Here is a 22,816-nt window from a genome sequence, read left to right as displayed (position 1 = left end):
TATTTGTCTACCACTCTTGAAGGATATTTTAGGTGAGTGTAAATTCTAGCTTTTCAACTATTTTACCTAAGCACTTTCCATCATTTTGTGCCATGATATATTTTTTAAAAATTTATTTATTTATTTTGAGAGAGAAAGAGAGCAGGCAAGAAAGGGGGAGAGAGAGAGCATCGCAAGCAGGCTCCAAACTGCCAGTGCAGAGGCCAACAAAGGGCTTAAACTCACGAACTGTGAGATCATGATCTGAGCTGAAATCAACAGCCCGAAGCTTAAACAACTGAGCCCCCCAGGCACCCAATTCCATCATATGTTATCATTAATTGTTGCTAAAAAGATGACTCCTGTCTGCCTAGTGATTTTCTTTATATATTAGTAATTTGTATCTAGTTGCTGTAAGAAATTTTTCTTTTTTTAAATGTTTTTTCCCCCTCACTATCACATATTTAGGTGTAATTAGATTATATTTATTTTGTTTAGTACTTGCCATTTTCTATAATCTAAGAGAGTCTTACTTATCTTTAATATTGTAAAATCTTTAGCCATATTTTAAAATATTGCCTCCCCTTTTTCTTTCTTGTTTTGTTGGTTATTCTATTGGACACATCCTTATCTCTCAATCTTATTTTTTTCTCTCTCATTTTCTACATTTTTGTTGTTGTTGTTGTTAATCTGACCTGCATTTCAGGTTATTATTTCAGATCAATTATTCAGTTCACCAATTGTCTCTTTGGCTCCTCATTTGGATTTATAAAAGTTCTGTTTATTTCTCTTCTCAACTGTCCTCTTCCTTTTTGTAGTTCTTGGTCTTTGTATTATGGTTCTATCACTTCTTTTATATCCTTATTCACTTAAGAAGAATAAGCTTATTTTATAATAATTCTCACCTCCTAGGAAATATAGCTTGTTTATACATTCTTTTTCTTCTTCTGATTTATTATATTCGATTATGAGATCATTTCAGCAAGAATTGTTTGTTGTATGTAGTGTAGTATACCTGGAGTTGTCAAAGTGTTCCCACAGAATTGATTTTCAGTGTGAGTTCTGCAGCATGCAGTTTAGGGAGGCCACCAGTTATCTGTTTAGTTTAACTTTAATTGTGTTTACTTCAGCTATCACTTCTTGCGGTAAGAGAGATAATTCTTGTAACTCTTGTAATTCTTTCTTCCCCAGACTACTCCCAGTTTTATAATTTGTTGTGGGTTGAGAAATCAGATAATATAGCATGTGGGAGGTCTATTTAAATTGCAATTGCTTTTGAAAAATACTTTGACCATCAGGGGACCATTCTTCATCTATTTATATAAGTCAGGATGTTCCACAGAACTGAAGTTACCTGAAATCTGAATCTTAGTTCATTTTAATGTTAATGACTTTTTAAATAATGGGAGTTTTGTGTTATAGAACACCAGAGAGATACACCTCTTTTATTTTGTAGATGTGGAACTCAAGACCCAAAAGGTTGGTTTTATGTTATTGACTGTCACAGCTGGATTTAGGTCCCAAATTTGGTGTTCAGGGTGTTACTGGTCTGATCTTAGTCACTATTTACCCACAGTCTTAGAATACTCTTGCCAGTCATTTAACTTTTTCCTGACTCACTATCTTTGTAGATAATTTCTGCTAGTTGATAAAATAGTTATAAAAACTATCGCTTATAAGTTATTTTTTTCAAATTATAAAATGAGAATCAGCTCTTTTTTCCAGGACCAATCAAGATAGTGCAGGAACAACAACAACAACAACAAAACCCAGATAATTACTATTTACCTCTGCATTTTCTGGCTAGGGTTCAGGCCATGCTATGTGTTGGGGCTCTAATATTTCTCAAAATAATAAACATAGAGTTTCTAGTCCAAGAAATTTTGGAGATTTTTTTAATTTTCAAAAATAAAATAATGTAACAGAAAAGCTTACTTTCTATCCTTCTACACCTGTCAAGCTTCTACCCGGCCTCCATTACAGGTAGAAATAGTACTTATACTGTGGTTTCATCTCTAACACCCAAGGCAGAGTTGACACAACATTCATTCCATTCTATTATGAAATTGAAGATGCTGCCTTATACCAAGCAAAGAAGCTGGAATGAATTAAGAGACCCCACAATGCTTGTTGAATAAGTGGATGATTAACAAACACCATACGATGAAAGAGCCAAAAAGTTTTCATGTGTGTAAAAATGTTGAAAAAATTTTGTGGCCATGTTATTTATTTTTGTATACTATAATTTCAGAAAGGAAAAAAAGACTGTTACAACAAAGATGCTGAATTTTCATCTCTAACTTAATCCATAATTATAAGTTTATCATCATAAACGAAAATGAAAAATGTAAAAAAAATGACAATACTGATACATGAATACAGAAATTAGGTCCATAATTCTTGACATAAATCTTGACATTAGCAGATTGGCAGTTAAAACATGTTAGTAATTTTTGAAAGCTAAATTAAAAATAAACTCTAAACTAGGTTAAGGATATGTTGAAGTATGTAGAAAATGAATTATTAGGAAATTAGAAAATGAATTAGTTCATGTGTATTGTAGTCCATTAACTATTGAACTTATATGTGTGATTTATACACAAAAAGGAAAGATTTCAAATATCTTTTCTCTAAGCCGTGGGTCTATTCTATGAACCGCTGTTCATTTCTATCTATGCTATTTGATACTATAATCCAACTCAAATTTTCCATGTAGTTATTAAAAATGACTCTGCTTTCTCTCTTTTGACCTTGTGTAGTATTTGAACAATGCTTTACATTTTCTTTTTCAATTTACTTACCAAAAGAGTTCAATTCTGTTAAATATTACATTATTATATTGGACTCAATGAAAAACTGGGAAAGAGTCCAAAATGTGAAAGCCCAAGTGGAAAAAATACTTTTATTTAAAAGTTAGAAGGACTTATATTGTTTCCTTAGATCAGTGACTAACTTCAATGCAAGACAAATTACTTAACGTCTCATCAATAAAATGAGAATAATTATTTCTTATACTTTAATTTTGTAGTGAAAATGACATGGAACTAGGGAAGTAGAAGTATGTCACAATAAAGATTTTTACTGAGGAAGAATCAGGAATTGAATAGCATATGATGAGAATAGGTTGAGAATAAAAGACAGGATGATGAAACAGAAAGGCCAATGTAAAACGAACGTTTGAAAGAGAGTGGCCCAAATGCAACAGAAGTAACAATGAGAAACATAAGTAACTTTATTTAGCTGAATAAAAGCATATGTGTATATTTGCCGTGCTATAGGCAAAATAAATGTAAAGGAGACTTGTCCACAGACTGGAGTAAAATGTTACATCACTTTGTTTAAGAAAAAAAAAACTCAGGTAAAAAAAGAATGATAAAGTGGTAGCTAGCATTAATCACATATAATGGACTTGGTCTAAGTGCTTTGGAAACTTAATTTATTTTTCCTTAAAACATCTCTGTGCCATAGATACTGTTATTGCCGTCACTTTACAGATGGGAGAAATGAGGTTTGGAGAAAATAGGGACTAAATTTTCACAGTAATTAAGTGACAGGGTCAAGGACATGAACCAAATCCTTAGTCTTGGGTCTTACACACTCTGCTATAAAGAGCCTTGGAATATTTAAACTAAACTCAGAAAGATCATCTTCAAAAATACTAACAAACAAACTCCAGTAGCCTATGAAAAGGATTATATACCATGGCAAAGTGGAATTTATTCCAAGAATGCAAAGTTGGTTCAATATATGAACATCAATTAATGTAGTACACCAATTTCATGATTATCTCAATAAACGCAGAAAAAATATTCAACAAAATCCAACATTCTTTCACGATTAAAAAAAAACATTCAAAAGCCTAGGAATAGAATGGAACTTGCACAACCTGATAAAGAGCATCTATGAAAACAAAAACAAAAACAAAAACAAAAACAAAAACAAAAACCCATAGCTAACATAATACTTACTGATGAAAGACTGAAAAACTTTCCCCCTGAGGTCAGGAACAAGACAAGGATGTCCACTCTCACTACTTCTATTCAACATTGTACTGGAAATTCTATTCAGAGGTACGTGGCAAAAAAAGAAATAAAGTTACCCAGATTGGAAAGGAAGAAGTAAAATTATTTCTATTTCCAGATGACATGACCTAACTTATAGAAAGCCATAAAAATCCATGAGAAACTACTAGGCATAATAAATGCGTTTGGGAAGTTGCAGGATATATAATCATTATACAAAATTCATTTGTAATTTTATATCCTAGCCATGGATTATCCATAAATTAAGAAAACAATCCCATTTGTAACGGCACCAAAAAGACAAAGGTACTCAGCAATAAATGTAGTCAAGGAAGTACAAGCCTTATACTTTGAAACCTGTAAAGCATTGGAAGACATTCAAGATACTTTAACAATTGCTGAAAGACATGAAATAAATGGAAACACAGCCTTTGTTCATGGATCGGAAGACTTAATATTGTTCAGATGGTAGCATACCCTAAATTCATCTGCAGAATTATCAGTATCGAAATTTTAACTGCTTTTTTTCTGCTTAAAACAAAGAGAGAAAGAAAGAAAGAAAGAAAGCAAGCAAGCAACAGATAGGCTGATCCTAACATTCATGTGGAATTGCAAGAGGCAATAGACAGCCAAATAAATGAATGAATGAATGAATGAATGAATAAATAAATAAATAAATAAAATTGAGAAAGAAGAACAAAGCTGGAGGATTCAATTTACTGATTTCAAAACCGATTACAAAGTGAATATAATGAAGACAATATGATACAGGCATAAGAATAAACAAAAATAGTTCAATGGAATAGTGTTTAGAGTCCAGAAATAAACCCTCACATGTGGCCAGCTGATTTTCAACAAGGGTGCCAAGAGTATTCAACTTGGAAAGCACAGTCTTTACAAAAAATGGTTCTGTGACAAGTGGGTATCCACATATGTGTTTTGTATGCCTATCTCCCACCATATACAAAAATTGACTCTGAATGGATCAATGACCTAAATACAAAAGCTAAAATTATAATGTTTTTAAAAGAAAACTTACATGCATATCTTCTTGATCTTAAACCGGGCAATAGTTTCTTAGATAGGACATCAAAACACAGTCAAAGGATAAATAAATCACTCAGACTTCATCAAAATCAAAAACTTACACATCAAAGGACACTACCAAGGAAGGGCAGAATGAGATAAAATATTTGAAAATCATGTATCTGATAAGGATTTAGTATACAAATATACAAATAACTCTTAGAACAACAATAAAAGCTAATAATCCAATTAAATAATGGACAAAGGTTTTGAATCTCTGCAAAGAAGATGTACAGATGATCATTAAGGACTTGAAAAGATGCTTCATTTCATTTGGCAAATGTAAATCAAGACCACAGTGAACCATCCCCCCACACCCACTAGAATGGCTGTAAGAACATACAAATAAACAAATAAATATACAGAAATTGACACATGTGGATGAGAAAGTGAAAAGCATTCATACCTTGCTGGTTGCAGTGTAAAATGGTGCAGACATTTTGGAAAACAGTCTGGCCATTCTTTAACTTTAAACAAGAGATACCACATGACCCAGCAAATTCTATTCCTAGGTGTATATCCAAGAAATGTGAAAGTACATGATTACACAAAAACTTATACATGAATATTCATAGCAGCATTATTTATAAGAGTCAAACAGTGGAAATGCCACAAATGTTCATCAAATGATGAATGGATAAACAAAATGTATTAATGCCATAAAATGGATTATTCAGTCATAAAAAGACATGAAGCACTGATATGTGCTACAGCATGGATAAACCTTGTAAGCATTATGCTTAGTGAAAGAAGCCACAGTAAAAGAAATAAAAAAAAGGGGGGCCACCCAGGTGACTCTGTGGGTTGAGCATCCGACTTTGGTTCAGGTCATGATCTCGCGGTTGGTGGGATTGAGCTGTGCATCAGGCTAAGTGTTGACAGCTCGGAGTCTGGAGCCTGCTTCAGATTCTGTGTCTCCCTCTCTCTCTCTCTGCTTCTCCCCCATCAAGTTCTGTCTCTCTCTCTCAAAAATAAACATTAAAAAAAAGAAAGAAAGAAAAGAAAGAAGCCAGGCACAAGGGCCACCTATTGCATGATTTTATTTATATGAAGTGTTCAGAAAAAACAAATTCATAGAGACAGAAGATATATTATGATTTTCAGGGGATGAGGAGAAGGAGGAAGAAGGGAAAGATTCCTAATGGGTACAGCGTTTATCTTTGGGACAATGAAAAGGCTTTGGGATTAGATAGTAGTGAGGGTTGTACAACCTTGTGACTACACTAAAAACTACTGACTTATTACTTGAAATGGTGCAATTTTGTGGTATGTTAATTATATCTTAATAAAAAATGAATATTTTAAGACAATCAGCTCATACCAATCTGACTCAAATTCCTCTGCCATGCTATAAAAAGTTAGGAGAAAACGTACCCAATGCTGAGGCAGAAAGGCCCACACATATTTTCAAATGGCAAGGTAATTTATGACTTTGAAGATGTATTCTTACCAAGTGCAGTTGGTGAAAATTCATCAGGAGAGTGATCACGATGTGAACACACACCATATCTCGGAGCAATTTTGGATAATGTAAGATTGTAAAAAAACCCAAAAATGTAATCTAGCGTAAGGTGTAAAAACCTGCTCCTGAAAGATCGATGAAAAATTCAACAGTGATACAGGCATATCTCATTTTGTTGTGCTTCCGTTTATTTTACTTCACAGAGACTGGGTTTTTATTTATTTATTTATTTACTTAATTTTTTAAAAATTAGTTTTCTTTATTTTTGAGAGGCAGAGCGCATGTGGGGGAGCGACAGAGAGAGAGGGAGACACAGAATTGGAAGCAGGATCCAGGCCCGGAGCTGTCAGCACAGAGCCTGATGCGGGCCCGAACTCACAAACCGTGAGATCAAGACCTGAGCTGAAGTTGGTTGCTCAACCGACTGAGCCATCCAGACGCCCTGAGACTGGGTTTTTAAAAACAAATTAAAAGCTTGTAGCCTGCGCGCATTGACAATTCTCTGTCTTTGTGCCACGTTAGGTCTTTGTGCCACATTTTGGTAATTCTTGCAACATTTCCAACCTTTTCATTATTATTATATCTGTTATGGTGATCTGGTGATCAATTATTATGCACTGAAAGCTCAGATGATGGTTAGCGTTTTGTAACAATAAAGTATTTTTAAAATAAGTTATGTATTTTTTTTTTTTTAGGCAACACTCTTTGCACACTTAGTAGACTTCTGTAGAGTGTAAACATTTATATGCACTGGGAAACCAAAAAGTTCACTTGACTTGCTTTATTGCGATATTAACTTTATTGTGATGGTCTGGAACCAAAGGTGCAGTATCTCTGAAGTATGCCTATAACGTAATGAAAACCCGGACTTAAAATCTGACATAATATTTATAAAGACTGAAACTGGTGGAGGGAAGATTTCTCAAATAAGAAGACTTAAATAGGTCATTCTGACAATTAGATAAATAGAAATTAAGATATTCTGAACAATCACTAATTGAATTAAAAATAAGAAAAACACCTTTGGAAAGAAGTGGACCAAAAAGAAGACAAACGCTGTCTGTGTAGAAAAGAAAAAAGCAAACAAATAGCAAAAGATGCTTAAAAACAGAAAACACAGAACAAGAGGACCAAAGTAAGAAGAAACATAATATTTATAAGAACAAAAATGAATGCATTAAAAACAAAGGACTCAAATCGAATCAGGCAAATGAAAAGAAATGAACAAAAAAGAAATCAGGGCTGCTTGAAATATTAAAATGAGCATTATGCTTAGTGAAAGAAGCCGGGAGCAAGGGCCACCTATTGTATGATTTTATTTGTATGAAATGTTCAGAATAAACAAACTCATAGGGACAGAAGATATATTATGATTTCTAGGGGATGGGGAGACCGGGAAGTGGGGAGTGATTCCTAAGGGGTACAGAGCTTATTTGTGGGACAATGAAAAGGTCCATTAAAATCAGACAAAGGCTAAAATAATCACACAGAATAAAGAGAACCCCTTTATATTGCAAAAGCGCACAATACACAATGATAACTATAACATTAATCTTTATGTGCTGAATAATCTATTCTCAAAACATACAAAGTAAAATTATCAAAATGCAAGGAAGAAATGATGGAAACATTTTAGTCAGAGATTTTGACTGTCTTTCCCACTTTATGTGATCAAGTAAATACATAGAGGATCAAGGGAATACTATTGGTAAGGTTAATTTAATAGATGTGTGTGGAACTTTGTAACTGACAAAAGGAAATGGGCCTCTCTCTACATCATTTGGGCTTTCATAAAAATTGATAATTTGTGAGGCCAGAAAGAAATATCTTAATAAATTCCCCAAAGAATAAACATTTTTTTTCATAATCTAGTTAAAACGAAAATTAGTAACCAAGATTTAATTCCAACGAAAACTACAACTTGATCATCAAAAAGATCAGCTTTACTTGGTTTCTCCTAATCATTATTAAGTCAAAAAAAAAAGATAATTGAATACATCATTGGATATATATGATATCCAAAACATACTTTAGAAGAAAATGGGTCTCCTGGGTGTCTCAGTCGATTAAGCTTCTGACTTTGGCTCAGGTCATGATCTCATGGTCCATGAGTTTGGGCCCCATGTTGGGCTCTGTGCTGACAGCTCAGAGTCTGGAGCCTGCTTCAGATTCTATGCCTCAGTCTCTCTTTTCCCCTCTCCCGCTCACACTCTGTCTCTTTCTCAAAAATAAATAAACATTAAAAAAAAATTAAAAGCAAAGAAGAAAGTGTATTGCCCTTACTAGCTTCATTATAAAATATCCTTAAAATTGAGTAAATAAATTTGAAACCATATAAAAATACAAAAATAACTTAAAGGAATAGCAGGGATTAAAAATGTGGGAGCAAATATTAATGAATTATAAAATAGAAACAGAGTTGAACTGATAAAAATATTCCAAAAGCTATTTTCTGAAAATGTCCAATTAATAGATGAACCTCTAGCAAGACTGATAGGGATACCAAAAGACTGAAATCTCTGTTGTTGTAAATCTAATAACATGATTACAGTATATTAATATCAACAACTTCACCCACTCATTGAACACTTATATGGACCAGATATTGTGCTGACAGCTTTATATACAGAATTGTTGAGTTTGGGATTTGAAGTTACATTTGCTGTCTTTAAATTTTATCACTGTGAGCTATTAGCTATCTGTTCCTTCTGTCATAAAGTTAGGAGAATATTAACATCTACTTCATAGGACAGTTGTGGAGATTTTACATGATAAACATATAAAGTGCGGATATGGGGGCAATAGGGGGCATTTTGTATACACTTTATAAAAGTCAGTTCTGAGCTACCGGTAGAGAGTACATCATTTAGAACTGTATTTGATGCAAATAATCATGTCTTCTATAGAATAAGTAAGAATTATATTTTCCCCATGCAACAAGAGCCCTAGAAAGAAGAAGTCCAGAGCTGTAAAGTCAGCTCACAACTACATCAAACACGAGAACTGCGTGGCCTACCACATGCATAAAAAAGAAGGAAATTCTAACATTTGTGACAACATGGATTGACCTTGAGAGCATTATGCTAAGTGAACTGAGACAGAGAAAGACAAATACTGCATGATCTCACTTATAAAAAAAGAGACCAAGTTTATGGCTACCAGAGGCAGAAGGTGGGGCATAGGGTAATTGGATGAAGGTGGTCATAAGGTACAAACTTCGCTTTATAAGATAAATAAGCGCTGGGGATGTCATGTACAACAGAAAATTATAGTTAACACTGCTGTATGGTACATTAAAAGTTACTAAGAGAGTAGATCCTAAAAGTTCTCATCACAAGGAAAAATACGTTTTTCTCTTGCTTTTTACCTTTTTGTATGTATAGGAGATGATGGATGTTAACCAAACTTACTGTGATGGTTCTTTTCCTATATATGTGAGTAAAGTCATTATGCTGTATGCCCTAAACTTACACAGTGCTGTATGTCAATCATGTCTTAATAAAACTGAAAGGAACAAAGCACTGGGACTTCTTATAACTTCCTATTTTGCTATTCTTTCTCTGTGGCTATCACCCTCATGGTCACAAGTTTGTGGGTGCACATCTGGGCATTGTATCTGCAGTCCAGGCAGGAAGGAGGGAGAAAGTTAAAAGCTTTATCTTTATGAGGTTGTATGTTTTGATTTGGAAAGGGAGAACTCTCCATTGGCTTTTCATTGACCAGAAATGCGTGGCAAGGCTAATCCTAATTGCAAAGGAGACTGGGAGATTAAGCATTTTTAGCTGAGTACAAGGCTACGTCTAACAAAATATAATAAAGGAGAGGAAGCAATGGATATTGATAGGTAACCAGCAGTTTATCGTATGGAGAGGTGTAAAAGCTTTAATGTGTACTAGTACAATATTTTAATAAATTGGGTGATTGTCAAGGAAATAAATACAAATGTAAATATATAATTTCTTGATTCAAGGAAAAAAGAGGAAACTTTTGAATGATTAATAAGATTTTAAGATTTTTTAAATTTAAACAAGTACATTAAAAAAGACATCAAGCCGAGGTGATTGCATAAGCAACCTATTTTTTAATTCCTTAAGGACACATTAAATCCATTAGTTTTTAAAATGTTCCTAAGGATATAAAAAATAGAAAACATCTCTGTTTGTGTTACAAAGATGGCACAATCTTGTTACCTGACAAAAATTACTCAAAGAAAAAAATATGTAGGCCAAATTTATTTATGCATAGAGATAAAAATGCAATAAAAATATAACAGTTAACAATAATATGTTGTGACTGAGGATTTATTCCTGGAATTCATGGGTGGTTAAATATTTGGTAGTCTGTTTATATAATTCATCCCACCAATGGGTAAAACATGAACAGCTATTTGTTCACAAAAACTCCTAATAAATTATATAGATTCTTCCTTAATATTATAAAGTATGTCCCAAACCAGTAATAGTCATCATTATAGTTAATGGCATTTCTATTACAGTCAGAAACAAGAAAATGATGCTTATATTTACAAATATTCTTTTCTTTTTTCTTTTTATATAGTTTATTGAGATATAATTGACATAGCACTATATGAGTTTAAGATGTATAGCATAATGATTTGACTTACACATATTATGAAATGATTCCCACAATAAGTTTAATTAATACTCATCATATAGATAGAAAAAGAAAGAAAAATATTTAAAAAGATTTTTTTTCCTGATGACAAGAATTTTTAGGTTCTACTCTCTTAAAAACTTTCAAATATACCATACAGCAGTATTAACTACAGTCATCAGATTGTACATTACATCCCTAGTATTTACGTATATTATAATTAGGAGTTTGTATCTTTTGACCACTTTTATTTAGTTTTTCCTCCTTCCATTCCCACCTCTGTGTTCTGAGTACTTTATTTTATTTTATTTATTTTTTCTTTCAAAATTTTAAAATTTTTTTTGTTTTTTTGTTTATTTTTCGTTTCAAGTTTTTATTTAGATTCTGGTTACTTAACATGTAGTATACAATCTTCTGAGTATTTTATTTATTTATTTTTTTTCTGTGAATTGCACAAACATGTTTATGAAAACTGTATAAAATAATGAAAGCAAAATAATTTCAGTTATAAGCACAGTATAAATTAATGTATTAATTTTTCAAATGTATCTGAATATAATTGCCATTTTTTCATTAATATCTATTTTTTTTTACTTCAACCTCAGATCGACTTTTTAAAAATGATATTGGCATAAAGACAGAATGGTTGAATAAATATTATCATTTGTATGAAATGTTGGTCTTAATGGAGTAAGTAAAAAATTATGCAGCACATGCCTTTACAAGTCTATATCATCTGGTTATGAGATAAAGTACAATTTTGCCAATTTGGAATCTCATTTTGAAATCTCAATATGCTTCCTTCTTTGACTTAGTTATTTGCAGTAAAAGATGTGGATTGAGTTTTCATTTCTGGTTTTGTATTTCTTGGTGAGGTCATACTCACTAAATTTTATAGAAAATTAGTTACCCCAAATAATAGAACTACTGAAGCTCCCTGGAAGAAGATTTCCCAAGATGAGCACAGTCCCTTCATTACTGGGTTTGGTGGTACCCAGTAGAGCAATCTGTGTTCCTTCTCATCCTTATTCCTTCTTCTATTGCTGGTCCCTTGTTTTACATTGTTTTTATTCTTTCTTTATTTTTTTAATTTTATTTTTAATTTTTTTAAATTTACATCCAAATTAGTTAGCATATAGTGAAGCAATGATTTCAGGAGTAGATTCCTTAAAGCCCCTTCCCACTTAGCCCCTCTCCCCTCCCACAACCCCTCCAGCAACCCTCAGTTTGTTCTCCATATTTATGAGTCTCTTCTGTTTTGTCCCCCTCCCTGTTTTTATATTATTTTTGTTTCCCTTCCCTTATGTTCATCTGTTTTGTCTCTTAAAGTCCTCATATGAGTGAAGTCATATGATTTTTGTCTTTCTCTGACTAATTTCGCTTAGCATAATACCCTCCAGTTCCATCCACGTAGCTGCAAATGGCAAGATTTCATTCTTTTTGATTGCTGAGTAATACTCCATTGTATATATATACCACATCTTCTTTATCTGTTCATCCATCGATGGACATTTGGACTCTTTCCATACTTTGGCTATTGTTGATAGTGCTGCTATAAACATGGGGGTGCATGTGTCCCTTTGAAACAGCACACCTGTATCTTTTAGATAAATGCCTAGTAGTGCATTTGCTGGGTCATAGGGTAGTTCTATTTTTAGTTTTTTGAGGAACCTCCATACTGTTTTCCAGAGTGGTTGCACCAGCTTGCATTCCCACAAATATTCTTTTATCTTAAAAAGAAAGAAACATGATGATCAAAAGAAAGGAGAGAAAGTTATCATTGACCAATGATATGCATTGTTATCTGAAAATTTCTATAAGCTATTATACTGGTATAATATATTCGTTATGTGTAAATGTGTAAACACTAACTAATTAGAAATCATTAGTTTGAAAACATGATAAAAAATCTTAATTCAATACCAAACATAAACTGGGTGTTAGGGGCGCCTGGGTGGCTCAGTCAGTTAAGCATCCGACTTCGGCTCAGGTCATGATCTCGCGGTACATGAGTTCGAGCCCCGTGTCGGGCTCTGTGCTGACAGCTCAGAGCCTGGAGCCTGTTTCAGATTCTGTGTCTCCCTCTCTCTCTGACCCTCCCCCGTTCATGCTCTGTCTCTCTCTGTCTCAAAAATAAATAAAAATGTTAAAAAAATTAAAAAAAAAATAAACTGGGTGTTAGCCAGCAAATATATATAGAAACTGTATGGGAAACATTTTAAACTTCACTGAAGGAGTTAAAAGGAGAGTCTTCAATGTGGAAATATACCATATTGCTGATAGGAAAGACCTATTATTGTAAAGATTATACTTTTTCCAAATTAGCTTATAAATTTGGTATTTATAACCCCTGTATTTATACAGGGGTTTATTTATAACCCCTGTATTTTCATCAAAATTAAAAAATATTAATGTTTATTTTTGAGACACAGAGAGACAAAGAGAGACAGAGTGCCAACGGGGAGGGGCAGAGAGAGAGGGAGACACAGAATCCAAAGCAGGCTCCAGGCTCTGAGCTGTCAGCACAGAGACCGACACAGGGCCCGAACCCACAACCGCGATCCGTGAAATCATGACCTGAGCCAAAGTTGGATGCCCAACCGACTGAGCCACCCAGACACCTCTATTTTAATCAAATTTTAATGAGATTTTTTCCCCCAGACTTGGCAATGCTATTTTTAAAGTCACAGGAAGAACCAACAAGCAAGGATAGCAAAGATAATTGTGATTTAGGGTTGTTAAGGCAGTCATTGGCTTACTAGAAATTAAGCATTCTAGGGTTCTAATAGTTTAAACAGTAAGATTGTGCAGGGATAGACAAGACATGTAAAATAGGAAAGAAATGCATAGACAAATCTAAACATGGCAAATAATTTACCTTGTGAACGAAATGGATTTTTTGGTCACTGAAGAAAAGATATTTCTTCAAAATGGTGCTGGAAGACGCCATAAGGAAAATACAATTTTCCAATTCTATTTAATACCTTACCCCAAAATAAAATGCATTAAAAACTTAATGTGAAAAAAGAAAACGTAAAATGACTAAAATCAAATCTGTAGAAGTTTGTCCAATTTTGAATTTGAAATTGTCTTGCTTTTGCTCTGGAAAAACGAACTCAGTGGATTTCCAATAAGGATGTTACGCCTTATATCTGTAGGTATGTGGGGGTATTGTCATAGTGACAGAAGGGGTTACTGCTGACATTTAGTTAGTGGGTGCCAGGGATGTTAAAATCCTGCAGTGTGTAGGCCATTCCCTCACAGTAAGCTCCAGTTCTTTCCCCAAATGCCAAAAGCATCCCCACTGAGAAACACGTATTGTTGGGGAACATTATTAATCATGAAGAGGTCCAGTAAGTTAGTACTTGTATCCAGCTTCTCTCCCTTTTTACAGCAAAATGCCTAGAAACGAATAGACATTTGAATAATGGTTTTTCAATTTCCTTTTTCTGTATACCAGTCTTACAAAATGTTTCATCTGGGCAACTTGCTTTTAATTTGTTTTTAATGTTTATTTATTTTTGAGAGAGAGAGACAGAGTGCAAGCAGGGGAGGGACAGAGAGAAAGAGGGAGACACAGACTCTGCCTTCTCCTCACACATATGTGTGTGTGTGTGTGTGTGTATGTATATATACATATACATATGTGTGTATATTTATATGTATATATGTGTTTCTCTATATATGCCACATCTTTATCCATTCATCAGTCAAAGGACATTTGGGCTCTTTCCATAATTTGGTTATTGTTGATAATGGGGAGCATGTGTCCCTTTGAATCAGTATTTTTAGAATGACGGCATTTTTAAACTTTAATGTGCATGTAGATTACTTAAGGGAATTTTGTTAAAGTGAAGATTGAGATGTAGTAAGATCTGGAGTAGTCTACATTTCCTTTTTTATTTTTTAAGTTTTTGTTTAAATTCCAGTTAGTCAATATGCAGTGTAATATTGGTTTCAGGTGTACAATTTAGTGATTCAACACGTTCATACGACACCTGATGCTCATCACAACACCTGCGCTCCTTAATCCCCACCACCTATTTAATCCATCCACTCAGCCACCTCCTCTTTAGTAGCCGCCAGTTTGTTCTCTATAGTTAAGTCTGTTTTTTGGTTCGCCTCTCTCTCTTTTTTTTCATTAGACTCATTTTTTTTTGTTGTTTCTTAAATTCCACATATGAGTGAAATCATACAGTATTTGTCTTTCTCTGACAGACTTACTTTGCTTAGCATAGTACTCTCTAGTTACATCCATTTCATTGCAAATGGAAAGATCTCATTCTTTTTTATGGCTGAGTAATATTTCATTGTGTTTGTATGGAGATATATATGTGTGTGTGTATATATATATGTATATATATATGGCACCTCTTCTTTATCCATTCATCATTAATTGATGGATGCTTACACTCTTTCCATAATCGTAGTGCAATTGCTGGATCTTAGGGTAGTTCTATTTTTAACTTTTTGAGAAACCCCCATACTGTTCTCCAAAGTTTCCACAAGTTTGCATCCCCACCAACAGTACAAGAGGGTTCCCCTTTCTCCACATCCTTGCCAAAACCTGTTGTTTTGTGTTGTTGATTTTAGCCTTTCTGGAAGGTGTGGGGTGATATCTCACTGTAGGTTTTGATTTGTATTCCCCTGATGATGTGTGACGTTGTGCATCTTTTTATGAGTCTGTTGGCCAGATATGTAATTTGCATACATCTTCTCCTATTCTGTAGGTTGCCTTTTTAGTTTTTTTGATTGTTTCCTTTGCTGTGCAGAAAAGCTTTCTATTTCGATGAAGTCCTAATAGTTTATTTTTGCTTTTGTTTCCCTTGCCTCTGGAGACATATTCAGAAAGAAGTTGCTACAGCCAATGTCAGAGATTACTGCCTATTTCTCCTCTAGGATTTTAATGGATTCCTGTCTCACATTTAGGTCTTTAATCCACTTTGAATTTATTTTTGGGTATGGTATAAGAAAGCGGTCCAGTTTCATTCTTTTTCATGTTGCTGCCCACTTTTCCCTGCATTTCTAATAGATTATTAATGTTGCTGGCCCACGAACCATATTTTGAGTCTAATAAGAACCCTTTAAAGTTGTTTCCTTTCCTATCCTGCAGATTTTGAACGTGTCAGCCCCAGTTATTGTGTTGGTCAGTTCCTTAAAGTAAATCTCTCTCTCTCTCTTTGTATTTATGTATATGTATATATATGTATATACAATTGGTTCTGTTTCTCTGGAGAACCCTGAGTAATAAACCAACCCACTCTCCATGCTATTTTGTTCCTCAACTGCATGGCTAGAAGCAAAGTTCTCCAAAGGTGATGGAGCTACATGATGGAATGAGTTTGGATCCTTCAGTCACCATTAAAGGCAAACTGGTCATTATCACATGAACTATATCCAACTATGAGCTAGAAATAGATGGGATTTTTGTTGTTGTTGTTGTTGTTGTTGTTGTTGTTAAATCACTGGAGAAAAAAAATCAAGACATGTTCCCTTAATATAACACGAGTCTAGTTTTGTAAAAAGTCTTGATTCAATTTTTAATATGTTCGGTGGTAAAATCCAGATGTTCTAGCTTATTCAAAGTTAATGCTCTTCCCCCTGTTTCTTTAGTGACCTCTTGGGCCTAAAGGAATCCTCTTTCTTATGGGACTTTTGTGTGAGAGACCCTCCTTCATCCCCTGAATCACTGGAAAGCTCTAGTCTACAAGACTGAGTATCTATATTTCCCTACAAATTCATCTGTCTGCACAAGGTCATCTCCTGATCTAGTAACCACAGAAACTGGCTACCTTTTTTTCTGGGTGTTTTTGGGGAACCTGATAAGATTTCATTTTATTAGCAGTGTCAACCTCCAAGTTCTTTCTGCTATGCTCTCTGCTCCAGGAGGATTTACATAGGCAAGATCTAAGACACCCTCAGCCTGGCTCTGTTTCTTGAGTAGACCTCATATGGTTCATGGGGAAAACTTCATACATTCTTTGTCCAGATGTGTTCCGGGAGACCAGGCTATTACCAATGGAAAAATGTTTCAATATATTGTTCACCATCAGGGTAGGTAACCAGTCATTGGGTCTCACTCTTTAGATTTCCTGAACTTAAATTAGACACCAGCCCTCTGTGCCTCCTAATCTCCAAATGGCCCTACTGATGGATGTGCTGTTTTTCTGGCTGGGGATGAGGGACAACACACTTAATGTCTCCCCTTTGGGCAAGGGCACAGCGCAATTCTCTCCTAGAGAATCTCTGTCTCAGTTCAAATTGAGCCCAACTTCTTGAAGTGAGTGTTTTAGACTTTTATGTCTAGCTTTCCAACTACCACTTTGTGAGTTCTGCATAAAGGACCTACTAATGCATTTTGGGATGTGGGAGTGGTTGGAACGGGGCTTCTGCATACAGTAAGGCAAGTTGTGCCTTCCATAACTCCGGAACACCATTTATCTCCTAGTCACTATGGACTTATGCAGTGATAATGATGATTTTTTTCATGATGCCTTTTCTTAATTGTAGTTGGTGCAATTAAGGAAAATAAAAGGTTACCTATTTTTTAATTGCATAGAATCCTCTTGACAACTTATTTTGTTTTGGGTCATCAGAGGAACTGAGAAATCTCTTGTAATTAGGAATATTTTAAAATACTGAGTGTTTATATTTATAAAATGTGAGGAAGGCAACTTGGATGTATTTAAATCCTTATCATTATTCCTTGAATACCAGTGCAAGTTCATCTTTGTTAGTTTTTAATAATTCATTTATTCATGCTGACTGAGAGCTTTTAAATTTAATTTTTAGAACCTAAAGACGAGATAGCAGGACTTGAATATCAGTTACTACTTGCATTCATATATTCTCTAATTGGTAAGTTCTGTGCCTTGTGTTGCTTTATATTTCTCATCAATATTTCAAAACATATATGTCTACGAATCTTAATTTTCATATAATTTATTATTCTAGGCTTTATTCCTTTGAAAGAAATATGGAGTGATATTTTTCTATAAATATGGCTCTTATGCATACAGATTTATAATGACATAAATTAGTCAAAGCCTTTTTGTGACAGTTTATTGTCTCTTAAAATTTTCTGTAATTTATAGTTTTGTGTGTGCCCAAAACCGAAGGACCTACAGGGAAATTTAAATTATTTAAATTATCCCAATTAAGGGAAGTAGTTTTGAATTTATAAATCTGACAATTTAATCTTGTAGTTGCCCTTCATAACACTTGCAAGGCTTAGCAAGATCATGAAGAGAAATTGCGTTTCATTCTTGAATCTATGGTAGAAATCTCTGGAGTTTATCTTTATAATTTCTCATTCTTCCCTGTAAGAACCACCAATGCTCATTCCACTATCTATGAATAATTTTAGTTGACAATCAAAATATATTAACCCCAAGTGACCTCAAAGCACTGAAACCCATCGTTTCTTATTCTAAAGGCTGTTGGGCAAACACACTTAAATCACTTACCCACCACAAAAATTCTTACAAATGAAAAGCTCAGTGGCCTCTTCTATCAAATAATTTCTCGATATTTTAACCTATGATTTCTGAGGCAAATCACATTTTTATCTTGCTGATGGGAAGTAGAGTAAATTTTCATTGTGTAAGACCTGATTTTAGAGCTGATTGTGAAGATAATCCTGCTCGGATTCAACAGTAAAAATTAAACCTCTCTCCACCTTTGGCCAGAAGAGGGAGGTAGCTGATTGCATCTGAGACATATGTGCAGTGATTCGGACCAACTTTTTTACTACAAATTAATTATTTCAACAATATAATAGTTAAAATAATGTATATCTTTGAAATGTCACTTGTAAAATATTCTTTACCATTAACTTACTGCTTGAAGTGATTGGTTTCCCTTAGATTCTGTGTGTTTGTGAAATTTAAAAAATGTTTTGCCAACTGGCTGTCAAGCTGAACTTTAGGTCAAAACATTACCAATGGATTTGAAAATCAGTGACAAAACAAACCAGAACACCCACCTTATTGTTTAGGATGTAAACTTTTGCCTGTGATGTAAGAATGTTATTTCTTAGCTGGTCTACATAGTTAAATGCAAGCACACGGCAACAAAGGATGATATATTTTTACCTCAAATATTTTCCATATTAATACATTTTTATGTCTTCTAATTTCTACCTCAAATATTGCTAATATTAATATACATTTTTATCTCTTCTAAGTTAGGAAGGAATCACTCCTTCAAATTACAATTTTTACTGTCCTTTTCTTCCTTTATATCTGGCACAAAGTTCATCTAAAATGTTTTCCTGAATTAGTTTGTACCCTAAAGGCCAGTTTGCATAGAGACTTGAGGGAAAATTTTCTGGATAATTCAATATGAAAAACAAAAATGAAAACAAATTAAAACAAATTAATCAAATAAAAGAAACTTATTATTGAGGAAACATAGGCATATAGGTATTTCTGTGTTGATAGTTGAACACATTTAATCTTATATTTTAAGTTTACTCTAGCTGTATTTAGACATCTATGCATTTCCACCATGACAAAAGAATGCTAAGAATTTGGTTGTTTTGCCTCATGATATGTTGTATTTATTTTGGCCTTATGGGAATAGGCTTACCACATGACCCATTGAAAATTTGTTGCTGTTTGCTCAATTACAGACATAGTTTTAGTTGCATGATGTTGGTATTCAGATTCCTCACTGTATTTTTTTTTTATTTGTGAGTATATTTAGTTTTTCTTTCTTTTTTTCTTTTGTTTTTGATTTAACTTCCAAATTAAGAACACTTTTAATTTTATTAACTTTTTAATGTTTATTTATTTACTTTTGAAAGAGAGCATGAGCATGGGAGGGGCAGAGAGAGAATCCCAAGCAGGCTCCACGCTGTCAGTGCAGAACCTGAAGTTGGGCTTGAACTCATGAACCTACGAGATCATGACCTGAGCGGAAATCAAGAATTGGACACTCAACTGACTGAACCCTCCTCAGGTGCCCCAAATTAGGAAGATCTTAGGAAGAAAAACGTGTACCCAAAGAAGACTCAAAATATCATTATCTCAAAATCTATACTCTGTGTAAGTGAATAGACCATTTGTGACACATTCAAGATGGCCACAAATTCTTTGAGGCTTGTCTCATCACGAAGTGGGGTTCTGTGTTCCTTCCACTGGGACCTAGGTAAGTCAGTGCTATCTACCAGCAGAAGTGAAGTTGTATGGTTTTTCTGGTCAAGATTTTAGTAGATTGGTAGTTTTACTTCTCGTCTCTTAGAATACTTGTTCTTGGACATCAGTTGCCATGTTGTGTGGAAGCCCAAGCAGCTCTGTGAAACGTCTTGTGTGACAAGGAATTGAGGTCCCTGGCTGGACAGATTGACAGCCAATACCAGTTTGCCAGCCATGTGAGTGAGCCACCTTGGGAACGCACGCTCCAGCTCAGTCCAGCTATCCCAGCTGTCACTCCCTGGGGTAAGACATCCTTCTGAACACTGCTCATGTTGCTGGTTTGTGAGCAAAATGAAGGCTTGTTTTTGCTTTAAACCAAAAAGTTTTAGGGTGGTATGTTATGCGGCAACCCATGATTTTTCACACACAATCTTCTTTCAAAGAAGTTCATTCATAATAAATGATATAAAGTTAACAGTTTGGTCTTCTAAAGCTTTTCCTATTGTTAGGGGGAAAATCAAGGCATGTGGGCTTGCAATTAACATTAGGGAAAATAGAAAACTAGTGCTAAATTTTAAGTCGTAAACTCTACAACACCACTTCTGGGCTGAAGTATCTTTCATTGCTCCAGACAATGCTGGTAAATTTAGAGTTTATACAAGGTACCTAATACGTGACTGTGCCGTGTCAACATTCGTCACCATATGTCACCATACATGGACAATAGGTTGGAATGGATTTTGGAAACACTCACATAAAGTGTTTTTATTGTATAATCATGTTCCAGGTTTGTCCCCCAAAACTTGAACTAGCATACCACAACTAAAACAAAGCACAGTAGAAGTTAAATAATACCCATTTTTTCTTTTCTGTTTGAAAAAAGCCTGCAGACGAAAATGAGGAGACTCACGCAGACATTCCTAATTCTTTTAGAACACACATTCTCGTTTTCACACTGATTTATTTGTAAAACAATCCTTTTTAGGCACAGAAATACACATTTCTACGTAGAGCAGTATTCCTAAAACAGTAGCAGCCACCAGAAGCATTTGGAAGGTTTATAAAACATACCCTGTAGTGAACTAAGCCCAGACTTTGATTCCTTAGGTGTGAAGTAGGTCCTGAAAAGTTACATTTTTTTTCTTTTTTTTCTCTCTTGAGAGAAAGAGAGAGGGTGCAAGTGAGCAAGGGGCAGAGAAAGAAAGAGAGAGAGAAAGGGAGAGAGAAAAGCAGGGCTCACCTGAAGCGGGGCTCACTCTCACCCAATGTGGAACTCAAACTCATGAACCTTGAGATCATGACCTAAGCCAGTCAGATGCTTGATGACTGAGCCATCCAGGCGCCCCCGAAGAATTACATTTCTAAGTTCCCAGGCAATGTTGATGGTGTCAGCTATATAGTGTCAACTATAGTTCCCATGTTAGGCGTTAGGGCCTCACAATTTCATCCTATAACTGAATATTTGTAGCCCTTTGACCAACTTCTCCCTATTTCCCCCACTCCCCTAGATCCTGGTAACTACTTTTCTACTCTGTTTTCTGAGGGCCTTTTTACCCGGACCAATGTTAAACTGAATATGTAGCCTAAAACAGAAATGGTGTTTCAAAATAAATGTTTGATATCAAGAAATGTGAAATCACATTAACTAACTTGAGTATATCAAATATCAGTAAGTTTTTGTCTAATCCAGAATTACTTGGTGGGCAATCAAGGATGGCCTCTCACAAAGTTACCACTATCCCCCAAATATAATGCTTTCTTCAGAAAAACCACCTCTCAGTCCCCCCTTGAGAGAGAATATGATAGGTAAATTAACAGGAACTCAAAACAGAAGCATGGCTACTAGATGAACAAATAATACAAAAATGCCTGAAACCAAAAAATGGGCAGCTGTAGTTAACATCGGTCTCTTTATTATGTATCAGCTTGTCATATTAGAAAATTAAAAAACTTGGGGCGCCTGGGCGGCTCAGTCGGTTAAACGTCCGAATTCAGCTCAGGTCATGGTCTCACAGTTTGTGAGTTCGAGCCCCATGTTGGGGCTGCTGACAGCTCAGAGCCTGGAACCTGCTTCAGATTCTGTGTCTCCCTCTCTCTCCGCCCCTCCCCTGCTCTCACTCTGTCTCTCTCTCTCAAAAATAACTAAAGATTAAAAAAAATTAAAAACAAAAGAAAATAAAAAAACTTCATATCTATATCTAATCTATATCTATCTATCTCTCTATCTATATCTGTATCTATCTATCTATCTATCTACATTTTAACTAAATATGTACATGCAAATGAAGTATCTTGAATAATAAAAGCATCCCAATCTTGCAATAACTTTTAAGGTAAATTCAGGAAGTTAGAAAATGGTGGAGAAATGATAAAACAGACTCATATTTCAAACGGAATATAAAGGTACATACTAAGCAGGAAGAAAATTGAACAAAAAAGGAATTCAGAGTGATGAAAGACAGTCTCCTGTTTCAATAGCCCAACAAATGCCCTCTTCATGTGTTTCTATGACTTCA

Source organism: Panthera uncia, assembly GCF_023721935.1.
Source record: "Panthera uncia isolate 11264 chromosome B2 unlocalized genomic scaffold, Puncia_PCG_1.0 HiC_scaffold_25, whole genome shotgun sequence".
NCBI classification, from domain to species: domain Eukaryota; kingdom Metazoa; phylum Chordata; class Mammalia; order Carnivora; family Felidae; genus Panthera; species Panthera uncia.
Note: the sequence above shows the minus strand (reverse complement) of the source record.